A 12,374-nucleotide genomic window follows, 5' to 3' on the forward strand; every position below is an offset into this window, starting at 1 on the left:
ACCTGGCTCACAAGGTTGAAGTGTCATTCAAGTTTAGCCTGGATGCCCCAAACAGAGTTATCACTTTGAAATGCAAAAAAACATGACACCTCTCTACCCACCACAAGGCAAGTCCACTACAACCCCAGCTCCAACTACAAGGCAACTACACAAGCCCCCTGCCCAACAGCCACTTATAGTATATAGAGATAACACATATAGATAAGATTGAGAACATCACACATCGCCTGACTCTTGCATGACTCAAACCACTTTCTCACACGTGCACTTACATGTTGGTGGGCTGACAACTGCTGCATTTTCAACAGTTTTGGTCTGTTATTGCTTAAATTGTAGTGGGAACACTGCAGCCACTTTAGCTGGACACAGAAACTTTTAACATTAGATATCCCAATGTATTATGACGATAATGCAAATCTTTAGACCCACGTGAAACAAAACCAGTTAGCAGATTAAATTATTTTTCTGGCAACTGGCAAACCCATAAAAATAACAAACAACCCCAAACAAACCCACCAGTCAGGCTGGTCAAATACCGGCCAGGTGAGAACCCTAACCCAAAATTTGAGTGGGGTTGTGACCCTGCACATCAGGTTACAATGCCAATCGTTTGGCATGTCTACACCTCCATCTATATGTGGCGCTGTGTCCCACGTCAGCCACTTGAAATGTAGGGAAGTATGCCAAACAGTGGAGCCAGAGCTACTCAACAAAATGGTTGTATGAATTTTATTTATTTTACATGGACAAAACATTTTCTCTTAATCTCATTCTTGGAAACGACTGAACCACATTTTGCTGAAACTTGAAAAAAGAACAAAAACAAAAAATCAGCCCAAGGCAGATACCTGGCATGGGAAATTTCAGCCCGAATGGTTAGAGTTTGGCAAAATTATAAGTATATAAATTATAAAAGTGTCTTATGATGGGAAGTGTTGGGTAACCATACATTGTAGATGAAGCTAGTTGCTTCACCTACAATAAAGAAGTCTGTAAAATATCACCACACAATTATATATAAATTCAGTAGAATTGAGTCCCTTCTCAAGTGAAGTGCAGGAATGGAGTAACAGGCTACCACAGGTTAAAAAAAAATGCATATTGGCAACAGCTGTATGGGAAAGCCAGCAGGTCTTTTGCCTGTCCTGTGCCTGCCTCACCTCAGTGCTATTTGATATATGTTCATGATCACTAAATTCACTTGCAGGTGGAAAGGAAATAGGGCTGCCACTGTGTTTACACTCTGACAACCATGCTTGCAATCCAGTTAGGTCTTTCACTGCTATACCAAACACTGGACACTACAAATCAGGGGCCTGATTGAGAAAAAACATCCCTGTTTGGGAGAGTTCTTAAGCATGAGCTTTAAATTTAAACACATGCTTAAATTCTTTCCTGAACTGGAGCCTTAGGAGAGTAGAATGAACCTAGGGCAATCAGCTCAACTCTTAGAAAAACTACTTAGTGCTACCTTGCCAAAGTGCCTTATGATACTGGATGTCGGAAGTCACCTCAGGGAGTGTTCAAAAAGAGTCAAGTTTTAGTATTTCACTTAATTTTTTCCAAGAAAACTAAATTAAAAAAGTTAGATTAATAAATCTCTTCCACACAATCTGACTTTTACATTTTCTAGTTTTATTGCAATTCTTTAGCAAGTCTCTAAACTGTCACCCAAATGAATTTCTCTGTGTATACGTAAGTAGAGTATGAAACAAAATAAGAGCTGAGAAAGTTTAGATTTAATAAAAGAGACACACACATTTGACAAATTAATGTGCATTTTTCTAATTCTGCTTTCTTGTAGGATGCTATTTTATTGGTTCTGGAAGACTGCAGTGACCGCCTGCCATTTGTTTTGCAAGTATTTTTAGGTAAGGGAAAAAATGCTTCCCGGCATCTTAGACATTGCAGCAAGAGGGCATACTGTAAACATTCTGTGTTAGGGACCTGGTGTGGCTATTGTCTACCTATCTGTAGCATGTTACATTTTATGACTAGCAATTAAATCCCCCTCTGAGCCATCTGATTTATAGGTTATACAGGTTTAAATTTTCAGCTTGTCCTTCTAATTTACCCAGACTAGGACCAGTTTTTTTTTTAAATTCTCTTTTTTAGACTTACCTATATTTTTAACCTCCAGCAACAGTAATGATTACTTCTGTGAGAGCTGGTTAATAATCTCAGGGTTATATTTTCAAATATCAGTGTATGCAAGATATGTGCACAGGCAAAGAACCACATAAGTAGTCTTCAAAATCTTGCTAGTTTCTCCCGAGATAGATAAGATAACCTCAATATCTGCAGTTCATTGTACTTTCTTACACTCACAATAGGAAATTCCTTGAACTCTGGTGAAACTTTGCTCAAGGTGTGTGTGTGTGTGTGTTTTGTGGGGGGGTGGGTGGGAGGGAAATAAGGATGGAATAAAAATGGTCTTCCCACCTCACACAGCCTGACTTTGAGCTTTCTGGATTGTGGGTCCTGGCACTTAAGAGCGCAGGGGCTACAACCAAACATGCTTCATCTCAGAGGCATGTAGGCAGAGAGTAGATGAGGTAATAGTTCAGCTCCACCCACTAGCACTGGCTGGAAAGCAAAAATCCCGTTATTGAGTGTGCATAGATTACTATTCCCTCCACCCAATACAGCCATGAGGCATTGTCGGGGTGAGCCTATACACCACCCTATTTGGGGGTTTGTCTCAGAAAGGTACGCTCTATCCCTTAAATAGGAAAAGCAATTGTTCATTTTTTAGTTCCTCCTTCGTAACTGTCCATTTTACTTTCATTTCCCTGCTCCTTATACATAAAAAGAGTGTGATTTGAGCATGCACATGCATATTTTGAAGGCACTATATATATGCCAGTGCAAGATCTTTACAGAGGTTACCACCAAGTAACTGACACCCACTGCAATTAAGAAGAGCATTCACTATTTACATTTTTTCCTATACTTAGAATGTGGATTACCATCTTGGTAACAGTGCTACAAATATAATGGTAATTGTCAAGTGTATAATGGCAACCAAAGTAGCTCCGTGTAACACATAATCCACAGCCATCACAAAACAATGCTTAGCCTCCCACACACATATTATTTAGAATTGAATAAACCCCAGGCACTAAGCTTACTCTTAACAAAAAATCTCTCTTCAGCCTCTAAGGGGTAAGCTTGTTATGATCCCCATGCAAGGTTAAAAGAGCCATTTTTAGTCCTTCCTTCCACCTCTCCACTTTTTCATAAAACATGTGGATTAAAATGAAGAGCTATGTAATCTCTCTTTAAAAGGTGATCTCTAAACTCATGGACTTCTGCTCTGCCTGAGTCTAAGGACCAACTTTTCAAATAGTCCCTAATTTTGTGCATGCAGATAATAGAATTTGCACATGCAAGTTATTTGCCAATGCTGCTTTTGTGTACAAATTCATTCAGCAAAAGTGTAAATGATAGGGTGTACAGAATTGCACGCCACACCAGAAGAAGAGGGTGAATTGAGGTCCCTAGTTAGTTTGACCCACATAGCATTAAGGGATCTCTTTTCCACTCATATAGCTATATATCCTAATCTTATGAGATGAGAAAAGTAGAAAAATGCTCACACAGTTGATGCTATTCTATCAATGGTTTAAGACCTTCTTAAAATCCATTCTTACAGTAATTCTCTGCGAACTTACAGTGGGCCTGATGAAAGAGGTTGAGCACTCACTGCTCCAGCTGATTTCAATGGAAATTGCTGAAAGTTACAGTACTCAGCACCTCGGGGATTGAAGACTAATATTTAAATAGGAGCCTGCATTCACTGATCCAGCCTCAGTGATGCAGGATCATAGCCATGACTTGTGAGACAAGTGCTCCCATAACTGTGGCAGAATTTTCTACTTAAACATACCAGTTCCTATGTTCTCCCCTTAATCTTTTTAGAAAAAAAGAGAGATGGTCATGTGATATTTAATCAAAAATCCTTCTGAAAAATCATTTCACAGGGAGACATTCACTGAGAATCTTCAAAGAAGTCTTCAAAGATATCATTAGATGTACATAGTACATCTACTCTGTTTTTTCCTTGCTAAACCATATATGTCAATTAATAGATTCCAAGGCCAGAAAGGACCACTGATCTTCTAGTCTGACCACCCATATGAAAACATAGGCCATAGAACTTCTCCAAAATAATTCCCTTTGAACCAGAGCATATCCTTTCAAATAAAAATCCAATGTTGATTCATGAAAAAAAAAAGTCAGTGGTGGAGAATCCATCATGACGCTTGGTAAATTGTTCATTACTCTCACTGGTAAAATGTATGCTTTATTTCCAGCCTGAATTTGTCTAGCTTCAACTTCCAACCCTTGGATCATGTTATACCTTTCTCGGCTAGATTGAACAGCCCATTATCAATTATTTGTTCGCCATGTAGGTATTCAAACTGTGGTCAAGTCTTCCCTTCACCTTCTCTTTGTTGAATTATATTGAGCTCCTTGAATCTATCACTATAAGACATGTTTTCTAATCTTTTAGTCATCCTTGTGGCTCTTCTCCAAACCCTCTCCAATTTAATCAATGTCCTTCTGGTGTCAACAATTCAAGAAGTGGATATAGCATTCCAGCAGTGGTCACACCGGTGCCAAATTCAGAGTCAAAAATAACTTTTCTAGTCCTATTTGAGATTCCCCTATATATGCATCCAAGGATCTCACAGCCATTTTGGCCACAGCATTGCACAGGGGGCTAGTGTTCAGCTGATATCTGCCATGATATCCTGCTTCTCAGGAATTGTGTGACCTTTAGTTGCTGTGTTTAGTCTTCTCCCTCCCCTCCACCCCCCAAGTTAGCATCTGTGACACTGAGCCAGCAAGGATTAAGCAACTAGTAGGCTGAGTGATCCAAAAACCCCCAACCTCTAAGGACATATTAGAAAAAATATTGAAATATGGTAAACAGGGCCATTCCTTGTAGATAGTTAGCAAAGCCATGTTAAAATGGACTAGAGTTCTTAAAATGCGGGCTTGTATTGCTAGAGAATCAGAAGTAGATACTAATTGTATTTGTCTGTGTTTACCTATATCTTGTTAGATGTTTAACAATGTGATCTAATAAGCTTGCACATGCTAATCTTCTGTTCTTGTTTATAATATTTCGTTACTATAGTCTATTGATTCAGAGGTCAAAAGGGGATATTAACAGATGGAACTTGTGGTGTAATGATATTGTTGTCTTTATTTCTCTTTGAAGTTTGTAGTAAACTACCTATGTACTGTTGTTTGAATGGTTAATTGCCTTATGTTAATGAATGCAACTAGTTACCAGTGGATGCCTGGGAAATAGGGATTAACTTGAAAGCAACAATATACATTACCTGTTCTTCTGCCAAAGAAGCCCTGCTGTGGCCACAGCTTGCTTCAGCTATAAAGGAAGTCAGGCTTGATCCTGTTTTAATCTCAGATCTGCTTAAACTTTGAAGGGGAAAGTCTAAGCCCACAGGACTGAGACCTCCAGGTTATTCTGAATCCACCCTGAAAATTCTCATGGAAGAATTTGACCAAACTCTGTACATGGATTGCCTATTGGACTATAACCTATTACACAGATTCTAGAAGAACTTTTACAACCTCACCATCTTTGCCATGAAACTGACCTAAGAGCTTTATTCATATCTATGTGTATAATGATTTTTTAACCACAGCAACTTTCTTTTTTTTTAATAAATCTTAGATTTAGTTAATAAGAATTGGCTGTAAGTGTGTATTTGGATAAGATCTGAAGTATTTATTGACCTGGTGGATAATGTGTCTGATCTCTTGGGATTGGTAGAACTTTAAATATGGTGAATAGTGTTTTAAATAACCCTCACTATATAGACTTGGCTGCCTGGGTGGGAACCACAGGCTGGATTGCTTAAAGGGAACTTCTTGGTAACCAGTGTTACAGAGCTGTTTTGTTACTGGCTTGGTAAATCTAATTATAGAATAAACCACCACTTTGCAGTTTGCCCTGATTGAGCAGTCTCAGTATAGACCTCCTAGTGACCATGGTCACAGCATCATTTAATATGCACACTTCTCTTTTGTGAATATACTTGTTAAGTACTGAAACAGGAGATAATGGACTGCAAGCAATCGAGATCAGAAGCCCCTTGGAACATGCAGGATATACCTAAGGAAAAGTATCAGATGGCCAGATTTCCCAAACACCAAACAAGATAGGAAGTCCCTATAAGGGATAGATATGAAATCCTGTGTTCACAGAAAAGGACAATCTCATAAAATATCACCTTCGGTCTGATTGGGAGACTCCCAAACCATGCTGAATCTAAGGAGTGGTGTCTACTTCCAAACATCAAGGAAAGTCCTGCATAGCACCACACAGTATCAAGTAGTTTTATAGATTCCTCCACTGAATATACTATGAAGACTTCAGATGAATTTTTCAGTTAATATCACATTGAAGAGGCCTCTTCTGTTCCTCACCTATTTTATCTCAGATGCTTTCATTTAATATAGGCATTGCCATTTCTATTTCATAGTGTCTATTTTTTTTCCTCCTTCAGGCCTCCTGGTTGTGCTTTCATTTATTAGGTTCTCTTCCTATCAGCTGCTGTTCTCTTTTGCTCTGCTGCCAGATTGTCTCTCCTTCAAATAGTCTGAATAGACACATGCCATAATTTTTTAAATAACTATATGCCAGAAGGTGAGCAAATTGGCTGCAATTCTAGATTTCGCCAACAAACCAATTGTGTTTAAGAGGTTCTAAGTCAACATAGCACTGTTTTAAAAGGATTTTAAAAATGGAAAGTGGATTAATATATTCAGACTGAATGTAATTAACCATTCAAACAATTCACCAAGAGCTGTGGTGGATTCTCCATTACTGGCAATTTTTAAATTGAGGTTGGATGTTTTTCTAGAAGATATGTTTTAGGAATTATTTTGGGGGAAGTTCTATGGCTGTGCTATATAGGAGGTCAGACTAAGCAATCACAATGGTCCCTTCTGGCCTTAGAATCTATATTGTTCTTACATCCAATCTATGAACATTCAAGATTTTCTCCTTGACCAACAACCTCATGAATATTCTGTTGTATACTCAGACACCATCCACCAAAAAGAGAACCTACTTTTGAGTGTTAGTTTGGCAGGCAACCATGCTTTTGCTGTTGCATTAAACAGGTCATTTTTATTACTTGCATGACATTACCTCCAAGAGCTTCCCAATAAGGATGAAGACCTTATTGTGCAAGACATTATATGAACAGATGACAAGAGTCCTTCTCCTGAAGAAACGACAGTCAATTGACAATAAAGGGTTGCAGGGAAAAGAAAGGCACAAAGATGGTGTGACTTGGACAAGATCACATGACAGGTCAGAGCCAGGAATAGAAGGCTGGTGACTTGACTCCCCATGGCTTTCTGTTCTCTCCCCCCCGCCACTCCACACACCCCTCCATTCTATTTAAGAGGACCTAATGCAGGGTTAATATATTGCTAATTTAATGTAGTATGAGTGCAATCTATATTTAAACATAATTCTTATGAATCACCTGCAAATCAGGTGAAGTCTTTATTAGCTTCCCCTATTAGTAGACAAGTGGTTCTCACCCACAAGTCACTGGTAAATAAGAAGAGCCTCATATAGTATACTGAAATTGTAACTCTCTTTTGGAGAGAATTTGCATCAACAGTCTTACAATATGTTTCTTACTATAGCCAGACTGTGTAGAACTTTTATCTTTTATGAATACAGATGATACCAAATCTGTTCTGGTTCATAAGCATTGCTAAGTTATTTAACACAGAGCCAAGGACTTTAAAAAAATGTATTCTTAGGTTTATCAATTGCTATATCATTATATATGCAAAATATTGTAATGCCTCTGCAGATCATTAGCCAAAACTATGATGGAGTGAAGGAGGTGGGGAAAATGTCAGTGTCTGAAATAATTTGTTCACAGCAAATGGATCTGACTGCAGCGTTAAAAAAAAATCCCCAGAGGCCAATATAGTTCCCCCTTCCCCCCAATCCCCATGTGAGCTCTGGCACTGCAAACAAGGTACTATGAAAATTTCTACAGATGGCTGCTTAATGTGTAAATTAATCTGACTCAGTAAGGATCATGCTAGTCAGTGGCAGTTATAATTATAGATCAGTATAAAATCTTGCTCTACAAATTTGTACAACCATAGAACTACCATACATATACACGTTTATTTAAATACTTTAATTATTTACTGTCAGGATTTGTGACATGTGATTCAGCTTGCAAACATTAATAAGAATGATACATCACCGTGTAGCTAGAATAAACAGGTGATTAAAACATTGTGGGAGGGGGAGGGGAGGAAGACCCTCAGAAAACAATAAAATCAGACTTAACACATCCGATGACATGTTGATTTCCTAAGGAAGATAACACAGCAATGCAAATGAGAGAAAAAATATTATAAAGAAAAATGTTAGCACCTCCAAATTAGGTCTATATTAAGATGCTGAATAGAAATCTTTCAGTTTTACTAAACCTAACAGTGAAAGCTTATTTCAAGCATGCATGTTTACAGTTAATGAGATTCAAATAATTTTTCAACTTTTTTCTTCCAAGAGTTTAGGGGAGCAGCAACCTTGAAAAGCACATCTGTTCCCATTAGTCATGTTGGAAAACAATCCTCTTCTCTCTATCAACATGCAGAATAGAAGTGCCCATGACGAATAGTCCGCAATTGACAATATTTTTTCTTTTTGCAAAGATCCTTTGCTTTAATCCTGTCCATACTTTAACTAAATCCTAATTAAAATTAGTTAATCTGAAGCACTCTCTCTTTTTTTCTTTTGTGCTTGTGTGTTTTTTGTAGGAGCGAGAGAGAGAGAGAAAAAGGTAAGGTAGGATGAGGTCTGCTGCTATTACATTTTAAAACAAGCCTTAATTTACTCACTGCTATAGGTCTTTAAGATAACACAGCAGCATCTTCATCCTGAGTTTGAGGGAGCACAGGGTACTAATTTGGCTGTGCACTTGTGACATCTGAGAACTACTTAAACTATATACCTGGCTTTTACCCACACACAGTAGAGCAGAGCCTCAACCAGACTGTGTGTGAAATAAGAGACAAATTGGAAAAAAATTGGTTTTGGTGATGCATTTAATCTTCAAGTACAAGCATTTTGAAACTTTCTGAAGGGTTCATGCTGTGGCTTGTCTGAGCTCCCCACAACCACTGAATTCTTAAATATGTTTACTTCAATAGGTCAATAACTGGTTACCCCCAAACTTCTCTCTAGGCCAGCTAATAACAAAGTATTACTTTTTGCTCATCTTTAGTTGTCAGCCACACACTAGGAGGTATCCCAGTATGTTCATTCTTTCTCAGACTATAAATGAGAGGAATAAAAAAGGATCAGAAACTAACAGTTGACAGCCTTTTTTGTGGCTCTGAAATAAAAACCTTAAGAAAGATGTATTTAAATAAGCCATACCCTAGACAGTAACAGCATCGAGTACATGAAGAAGCAAATGTATCCAGAACTCAAACATTGCAAGCAAAGAAGTTGTTTGTTAAATCAAAATAACTGTATGGCTCAGTTCTAGGGTATTGCTCTGGGGTTATTTCTGTTACATAAACAAGGCCACAAGAGGTATATATTTTGAATAAGTCCTTGTCCCCTTGTGTTTTGAACAGAGATTGTTCTGGAATCCTATGACAAGGTAGATGACTGACAGAAATCAAGTTTGCCTGACCTATAGGGATTGTCATTAAAAAAATAAAATAAAGGTGTGTAAGATACCTCTGATTTTCCCTACGCCTGCTACAGGAAATAACTTTGGTAACCACTGCCTGGCTGAGATCAGGGCATTAAGCTAGATAGGCCAGTTGTAATCCAGACAGGACTAAATTGATTGTGGTTGGCTTGGGAAAGCCAGAGGAAATGGTGACAAACACTGGTCTCTCTAATTGAGCATGTGTCTGCACCATTTGTTGGTCTGGTTTGCAACGTAGGGGCCCAACTGATGTACTAGAAGAAGGTTACATAGCAGCAACAGCCAGCGTTAAAATATTTTTTTTTGTATGGCCCGGAGGCTGTGGCTGTTCCTTTCGGTTGACAACCTTGTAACAGTGAGCCATGTCTTTGCTGTAATCTACTGTTGAGCCAGCAATGATCTCTGAAGCTGCAATTTAAAGGCATCCAGAAACTGAAGCTAACACAGAATACAACAGCCCGCTTGGTAAGCAGAGTCTCTCACCCCAAGCACATTCAACCTGTACTCTACAATCACCACTGGCTGCTGTGGGCTTCCAAGGGACATTTAAGGTCTTAGTTTTGACCTATAAAATCCTAAATGACCTGAGAGAACACTTCTTTCCCCATGCTGTACTGTCAGAGTTGAGATCAGAAGAGCTGCTTGAACTGAAACCGTATTGGTTTAACACGAGAAAGGGCTGCTAGCTGGGCATGCTCTGTCAGAGCCAGTTTTTGCAATTTGCTTCCCATTTTGGTCTGTTATAACTGGACCTTCATATTGTAAAGCTTATCTTTTCCCCAAAGACATTTAAAAATGGAGATTGTAAGGGTGTGGAAATGCTGGAGGAGTGTTTAAGCTTCTGAGCGATTTGATTTGCTGTGGTGCTTATAACGCATTGTGTGGCAGTAGGTTGGCTGTGTTTGGGTATTAATTCTGTTGTATTTTTGAGTACATCAAAATGATCTAGAACACACAGACAGGTATCTTAGCTTACTTATTTATTGGGATTTATATTAAATGCTATGTGGTACTGGTTGGCAAATGTTGACTTATTAATGTCTACTAGAGCTAGGCAAATAACAAACAATGTAGATAGCTTTTTCCAGTTGAAAATTACCTATGAGCAACTTACATTTCACAAATGAATACATTTTAAATTAAATTATTTTATATTAATAATTGGCTCTGTACAGGCTTGCTTGTTTACAACAGTTCTTTATGAATATTCGAATTTCATGCTGTTTTGATTAGACTTTTAGGTCACTTGGAGCTGGCTTGGATTCCACAACTATATGAGAATCAATTTCTGGCAAGAATAATGTTTAAGAGCTCAAAATTTGTTTTCCCTAAATATTCTGTAACATTAGCATTAAAAAATAAATCAGGCAAGTTGGCAGTACTGAAAGGTCAGTCCCTGCCCCAAAGATCTTACATTCTAGGCTAGGTCATTGCAGAAACAACAACTGGTGGATTAAACAAACAAACAGACTGAGGGCTGGAGAAGAGATGGAGGAAAAAGTAACAGTAAAAAAACATGTCTATTGGTTTTCCCCTTCTGTTAGTCATTTGAAGCTTTATACAGATAATTCCTTCCTGGATTTCTGCAGGAAAGTGGTGTATAGTAAACACCGTATAGTGAATTAGGTGAGCTAAACAGAATGCAGAGATTAGCATAACGTACAGCTTAACATGTCTGCCATATGTTCAATTGTGCATTTGGTATGAGTATGGATGAATAATTATATAGTAATTGCATGTTCCACTTTTTCCTATAATTTACATAAGAAGCACTTGGCTAAAATGATGTTAATAGCCTGAGACAAACCCTCAAAGTAATGGAAGTCGCAGCTGAGGATTAAACCTTTAATACCCTGTTGCAATGAGGACCAGGAGAATAGAGTTAAGGTAGCTCTGTAGCTGGTTGATAGGGGTTCAAACCTTACCTGAAAACTTCCTAGTTTTTATGAAATTGTGTTGGGCTATTTTACTTTAATTCATTGTATTTATGTGCGTTTATTTTACACTACATCAGCTTGAAGGTAACCTTCTTTTGAACCAATTACGGCAGTTTTGGAAAGTGACATAACAGGGTAAACTCTGATCTTGCTCACATGGTCTGACTTGTCTGCAGTCATGGGGCTTGCAATTTTGGGCAGGGAATCTCCACACTATTAGGCAGTGAACATCCTCTTCTGACCTGGCAGGAGTTTAGGAAGGGGACAGGTACCAGGCCAGTGTAGCTGGGCAGGTGGTAGTAGTAGGAGGTGCCAGCAGCTGGTATCTGCTTTGTCCAGTAGAGGGGCTCCGTGAGGGTCATTTCATTTCAAAGTGTTTTGATATGCAATGATTATGAACAATGATTTGTATGTATAGGAGGATTACACAGTGAATGGAGGGGAAAATTCATCCAAATGGGAGCATGAGAAACATGTGATAGGGGATCCAGGGAAGGGGCTGGGGTAGCTGCTGAGCCAAGAAGCAGGTGTCCAGGAGAAGATGTCTAGGCATAGGAGCCAGGGACGAAATCCAGAGCAGCTCTTGAGCCAAGGGAGCCAGAGCCCAGACAAACAAACAACACAATAAGATAATTGGCCAGAGCAGCTAAAGCCAGCAGGCAGCAAAAGTTACTATAGTAGTTCATGGTGA

At 38.6% G+C, this 12,374-nt stretch overlaps 1 long non-coding RNA gene across 1 annotated transcript in view; it reads right to left on the minus strand.

Annotated features, from left to right (window-relative positions):
* LOC123376436 overlaps positions 1 to 12,374 on the minus strand; it is a 159,385-nt gene that overhangs the window by 103,667 nt on the left and 43,344 nt on the right. The gene's annotated exons all lie outside the window — the stretch shown is intronic.

Source organism: Mauremys mutica, chromosome 8 (genome assembly GCF_020497125.1).
Source record: "Mauremys mutica isolate MM-2020 ecotype Southern chromosome 8, ASM2049712v1, whole genome shotgun sequence".
NCBI classification, from domain to species: domain Eukaryota; kingdom Metazoa; phylum Chordata; order Testudines; family Geoemydidae; genus Mauremys; species Mauremys mutica.